This window comes from Trichechus manatus, unplaced genomic scaffold, assembly GCF_000243295.1.
Source record: "Trichechus manatus latirostris isolate Lorelei unplaced genomic scaffold, TriManLat1.0 scaffold00022, whole genome shotgun sequence".
NCBI classification, from domain to species: Eukaryota; Metazoa; Chordata; class Mammalia; order Sirenia; family Trichechidae; genus Trichechus; species Trichechus manatus.
Genome location: NW_004443958.1, coordinates 2,327,610 through 2,334,583, shown reverse-complemented (window position 1 = coordinate 2,334,583; position 6,974 = coordinate 2,327,610).

Sequence of the window (6,974 nt, the reverse complement as noted above, 5' to 3'; positions counted from 1 at the left end):
TGTTGATTCTCTGTTTGGCTTAGTTTTTCGGATCTTTGTTGTGGAGGGACGGCGTGGTGCTTCTGCCTAGACCGCCATCTTGCCGGAGTCCTCTCTACTTTTTATTTTTTAATGAAACTATAAGTCAAAAAAAAATAATAGAATAATCTTCCATTTATCTAACCAGAATCGCAGGGGAATAAACTACTTGATATAAATAAATTTTCCTACAGTCATACTTTTATAATTATCAAAATTTTTGGAAATACTATTTTCTTTGATGTATAATGTATTTTTCTAATCATCTTACTTATGCAGAGCATAATTTATAATTATGCAGAGCATAATTTAATATTTCTTTACTAACTCAGAACCTTCATATGAACATCAGTTAGCACATGGTAGTAAAAGAGTGATGCCTTTAAGGAATATTAAGAGGTGGAGACCTTTTTACCCCTGATCCAAATGGTGCCAGATGGCTGTCTAATTAGTTACTCTGTTGCATCTACGCTCCACTTCATAGCTGCTGTCTCCTTTGCAGAATTTTAGTTAATAGACCCTACTCATTATTTTTTACATTTATCTGACCTAGAGTCGTCTATATTCTAAGAGGAAATTAGATTGCAAAATATATTACATTTTAAAACTTAACTATGCTAATTAATGCAAAAATTTGGAATCAGTCTCACCCAAGGAATATGTTATGTAAACACAGTAGACATTTATGCATGTGTCTGTGTGTGTTTACTCCCCCAGCTTTATTAGCATACTTCAGAAATTGCAAGTTGGTGCTTTCAGAGTTTAAATTTGGAATCCTGGGACACTGATGAATATTTTTTTATTCATATATGTATTGTATATGTTGTTGTTAGGCGCTGTCGGGTGAGCTCCGACTCACAGCGACCCTGTGTACAACAGAATGAAACACTGCTTGGTCCTGCACCATCCTCACAATTGTTGATAAGTTTGAGCTCATTGTTGCAGCCACTGTGTCAATCCATCTCATCGAGGATCTTCCTCTTTTTTGCTGACCCTCTACTTTACCAAGCATCATGTCCTTCTCTAAGGAGTGGTCCCTCTTGATAATGTGTCCAAAGTACGTGAGATGGAAGTCTCACCATCCTAATTACCAAGGAGCACTCTGGCAAGATAGACTTGTTCCCTCTTCTGATCTTTCCATGCTATATTCAATATTCTTCGACAATACCATAATTCCAAGGCATCAATTCTTCTTTGGTCTTCCTTATTCATTGTCTAGCTTTCACATGCATACGAGGCAATTGAAAATACAGGCATTCTATTTCAAATTTGTACTGTTTAGTCCATTCTTAAACTCAAGGAAAAACTATAACTGCACATATTTTCAAGAAATTTTTCTTGCAATAAAGTTAAAATCAATCAACCATATTCATGTCAATGTTATGCCATAATACTGCCTCTATGAGTTTTAACAGAATGAGGCATCTGTGCTGAGTATACAGGTTCCAGTGGATTATCTTCCCTAACAAAAATAACCTTGTAAAGGCAACTGCTTCTTACAATGTTTTTCTTATAAAATTTCTTGAGGTAAATTAGTATTATCATTAATGGCACAACTTCATGCACACAATATATTCTCAAAAGGGCTCTATACTACCAAAAGTGAAGAAAACCACAATAGACTTACTACCTTCCAAACAAGTGTCAACTGAGTTCAAATTACTAGTTATTAAAAACAGGATGCAATTATTTAAAGATATATTACAGTGGACCAGAAAAAGTAACTGTTGCATACTTTGATTTGGAATAATAAACAAGTTCATTGTTCTTGCAGGAATTTGTGTTCGGGTTAATAACATAAAATATGTCATGTGTTTTCTTCAAATTTAGAAATAGTTAAATATTTATATTTATCTCACATAACAGCCGGTGAATTCATGATGCTTTACCCTAGAATTTATGATGTATAACTCTTAACTTTACAATTGACACAAGCTGTTTCTTTGTTCATTTGTTTGTTTATTTGTTTTCTCCTAGCATTTGACTTTTCCAATCTGAAACTAAATAAATATGATTATCTAAGAACTGATATTTTGAAGTTAAGGTTTTGGACAAAGACAACATAAACAGAGTTTGTAATCAGAGAAATCATGTAGAAAATGTGAATTTTCTAACATGTTTATATAAACCCCAAATGTTTTTGTTTATGTATGTAGATCATAGAAGGGGGTCCATAAGTACCATCTATTTGCTACTCAAGTGTACTATTTCATGTTTCACAGTGCTTGTGATGATTACCTTTGTGTCAACTTGGCTAGGCTATAATCCCCAGTTATGCAAACTCTAGGTTTTGTTGTGAAGGTATTTTGTAAACGTAATTAACAACTACAAAAGGAGGTTATTGTTGATAACAAGGGTGGGCCTTTTCCAAGCAGTCGAAAGGCTTTAAAAAGAGAAAAACTGAGGTTTCCCTACCTGTGGACTGCATCTTCCATTCCCACCTGAGTGTTTCCAGCCTGTCCTTCCTGACAGCCTGCCCTATAGATCGCAGATTTACCTAGCCCTCTCCCACAATCCTCAAGCCTATTTCTTGCAATAAATTTCTTAAATGTATATGCCCTTTTGGTTTTGTTTCTCTGGTGGAACCCTGACTGCTGCAGTGCTTTTTGGTTTAGCTTATATGTCGTCAAAGTCTCAAGAAAAGAAAAGAAGAAGAAAAAAAAAAAGCCATCAAGAACATCTGATTCTGATACTGAATACCTGTCTGAAAGCTGATCACTCAGCCCTCATCATCTAGCAAAGAATGGCTCTGTTACACCCTTGTACCTCCAACTAACACTAGAATTCACATCTTTCTTTCCTCCGTTAGCGAGTATAATAAAAGTCCATTACATTAGATTTTAAGTACCAACAATAATCGTTTACATTTAAACTTTTGAGAAACATTATTTCTCTAACTCATGAAATCATTTGAGTAGCTTAAGTTTACATATAGTAAACAACCTCCAAACTGCTTTTAAATCCCTTTATAATATATATAAAACAAAACAAACAAAAAATGGTAACACTCTACTTCTTTTAGTGTGACTGCTTGTGCAAATGTTTTTTTTTCTACTCCTACTCTATCCTTATACCATTCACGCTCTAGTTTTCAGAGTTTTTTCCCCTAATCTTCAAAACATTGTGGAACCAGCAAGTCTTTCTTTCTCTTAATATAGAAGAAAATTTAGTGTTACCTTTTTTTTACGTAATCCATTTAAAACATAGTGGTCGTGGAATATGTTACATAACAGTGTAAAGAAGAAAAATAGTAACCATACACACAACCAGATACACATCCAGACACACGCACACAAACACACATATACCAATTTTAATTATACTGTATAAAAGTACCCAGGATTTTGTATCCTGGTTTTCCTCCTAACCCTTTAACAGGTGATAGCACATGTATGTTCCAGCTACATTTTCCACCCCTGGAGGTTTACTGGCAGGCATTTGAGCCACTTCAGTACACTCTGGTGTTGTGGCGGGTATTGGTGCAACTGACTAAAAATCAAAAAAGTTGGTATGCACCACATTTGAGTGTTGAGAGCCATTGGTATGAGGGCATGCTTCTTGGAGGAATGATTGTGTGAAACTTCTGTCTTTTGGCTTCTGTACAGCGAGATAAGGTTTACAAGTATGTTTACTATTTTCTTTGTGTTATTGGGAAAGTAAAGTTATCAGTATTTGGAAATATTCAAATAAATGAGTTATTTTTGGGATGGAAAAGTTTGCGATGTGCTTCATGGAACATGGGATCGATATGGCCCACTTGCAAATGGCACCTTATTCTTTCAAATAATAAAAAACTACCAAGAAACGATTCAGCATCCATTCCATTAGTGAAAAAACATGGCATCACCAAAAAATCCCCTCCAAAAAAAAAAAAATCATCCTTTAAAAGGGTTAACTATGTATTAGCCTTTATCTCATGTCATTAATACTTATTTCCAGGAATTTTTAATGGTTGAATATTTTATCACTCACATTGACATATTATATTTTATTTAACCCCATCCTATTGTTATTAAATTAATGCTTGTTCATAAATCTTTCTTTCCATGTCTGATACTTCCTTTGATTGAATTCATAGATAAAAGTGCTGCTCAACTAGAATAAATATTTTTAGGATTTTAAAAATTACTGCTATGCTAATTTTCAGAAAGATACTAAGATTTTATACGTCCACCAATGGTATATAATTGTCCTTGTCTAACTCTTACAGGAATGGAGTATGAATAGAACCTTTGTTAATTTTATAAGAGACATGACATTTCATTTTAAATTTGAATATAATAGTAATGCTGATGACAATATTTCATAGTTATTAGTATTTACATTCCTTTTGCTAAGAATAACCTAGTCACTTTTTTCCACCTTTTTTGATGTTTTAACATATTTTTTCCTACCAGTGTGGATGAGCTTTTTCTATATTAAGGATATTAAAATTTATTATCTTATTTGTTGCAATTACCCTATTGTATTGGGTAATGTACTGGGTAATCCTTTCACTTACCATTGATTTGTAAACTATCTACATCATATATTTTAAATTTTTATGTATCAGAAGGTTTGTTTCTTATACATTCTATTCCATTTATCAGCCTATCAGTTCTTGCACCATAAACACATTTTCATTATTATAGCTACTTGATAAAATCTTCATATCTTACAAAGAATTTGTCATCCTTATTTTTAAAGTATTATGTTAACTCTTTCCTACTGCTAAAATTTCTAAATGAATACAAATATCACTTTATTAAATTTAAAAAATTCCATGAGTGCTTTATTGTAATATCATTAAACCTATATTATTTTTAAAATACGTTCTTCAAACTACTGGTTTCTCTGGAGTCTAGAAAGTAGATTGCAAGTATTTTGAAAGTTTTAGCAGAAGGAAATTTTTTTTCTTATATGTATTACACATATGAAATATAAAATAAATTATGAGTTTCAGAGAAATTGTTCTAAAAAGTCTTAAAAGTTGCACATGCACCATGAGAACTTCATTGTTCATTTCAGCTTGACTAATTCACTAAAGAGGTTACAGCGCCACTATATCCTCAGTTACACAGGACTTTCTAAAGATAAAATGGATATTTCCTGAAAGCAAATCCAAGAACCACTTTTCTGAGAGAGAACTGAAGATGATCAATAACTTTGAAGGACCTAGTGCAAATCATCAATATGATTAAAACTGAGAGTAAATCTTATCTGGTTCATGAGAAAATATTAGGCAAGGAATTCAAGACTTGCTTTACTAATATTAGGTTTATCCTCTGTTGAGAAGAAATATTCTCACACCACATTTTTGAAAAAAGCGGAGATTGAAACAAACAAGAACATTTCTTTGTGCTACTGATAATTAGAGTCAAGATATTTCTATAATTTCAAGTACCTTATTCATTTGGTGTATTTTAGCAAAAGATTCAGAATTTTGAATAGCTTTAACCTTCTACTTCATAGCTGAAAGTTCATTTAACTTCAAAGATAAAATCAGTATATTTTAAGAAATGGCTCAAGAGCTGGTCAGTTTTCTATTGGGAGTTCTTCATTCACTGCAGAGAAAAATTTAAAAAGAATCATGCTAATGAAACCAAAGTTTGAAGTGATGATTTTTTTTTTTTCACTGATATTATCAACATTGAAGCATCCGCATTTCCAGGGTTTTCTTGGTCTCTGTTTTCTTAAGCACTGCCTTAGGCTGGGTTCCCTAGAGAAGCAAAACCAGTAAAGCATATAAATATATATATAGAGAGAGATTTATATCAAGGAAATAGCTCATGCAGTTGTAGAGGCTGGAACATCCCAAGTCCATGGGTCAGGATAAAGGCTTCTCCTGATGCACGTAGCCTCAGGGGTTGGTGAACCCAAGATTGGCAGGTTGGAGAACAGAGCTCTAACTCACAGGCTGTGAAGATTGACGAATCCCAAGATGGGCAGGTAAGCTGCTAGCTCAAGTCCCAAGAACGAGAGGTCAGACAAACAGGAGCTAGCTGCAGGATCCAGAACGAGCAAAAGCCCACAAGCCTTGCCACAATATCCGCTTATATTCAGTGCAGGCCACATGCCCAAGGAAACTCCCTTTCAACTGATTGGCTACTCACAACAGATCCCATCATGGAGGTGATCACATAATATCAAATCTCATCATGGAAGTGATCACACCACTATACGACTACCAAGCCACTGAGAATCATGGCCCAGCCAAGCTGACACACAACCTTAACCATCACAAGCACTAACCGAATCTTCATCTAAATTTTTCTTGAATACACAGAACGATCTAGTTAATATTCATATATGCTTGCTGTTATTCATAATGTCATATGTCAGTGAGTTAGAATTTTATAATTTAGTTGAATGGTCTTAGTTATCTAGTGCTGCTATAACAGAAAGACTACAAGTGGTTGGCTTTAATGAATAGAAATCTACTTTCTCACAGTTTAGGAGACTAGAAGTCCGAATTCAGAGTGTCAGCTCTAGAGGAAGGATTTCTCTCTCTGTTGGATCTAGTGGAAGGTTTTTGTTCCTTGGTAATCTTCATGTGGCTTGGCATCTATCTTTCCTCATCTCTGCTCTCTTGCTTGATCACTTGCTCATCTGCTCTTTTTATATGTCAAAGGAGATTGATTTAAGACACACCCTACACTAATACAGCCTCGTTATCATATAAAGAAAACTCATTCCCAAATGGGATTATAACTACAGGTATAGGGGTTAGGATTTATAATACATTTTTTTTAGAGACACAATTCAATTTATAACAGGGATTAAGAATAAGAAAGAGTATGTATGTACAACGTTAAAAATAAAAATAAAAACAAATACTGTTACCTGTATGTGATTCTAGTGTTTATTTAGTGAGAATTTGAGAAACACTACTCTAAATGTATTTGGTTAAAGTGGATATCTTTTTAGGTGCCTACATATAAAACCCATGAGAGTACATGTTTTAATTTTTGTAACAA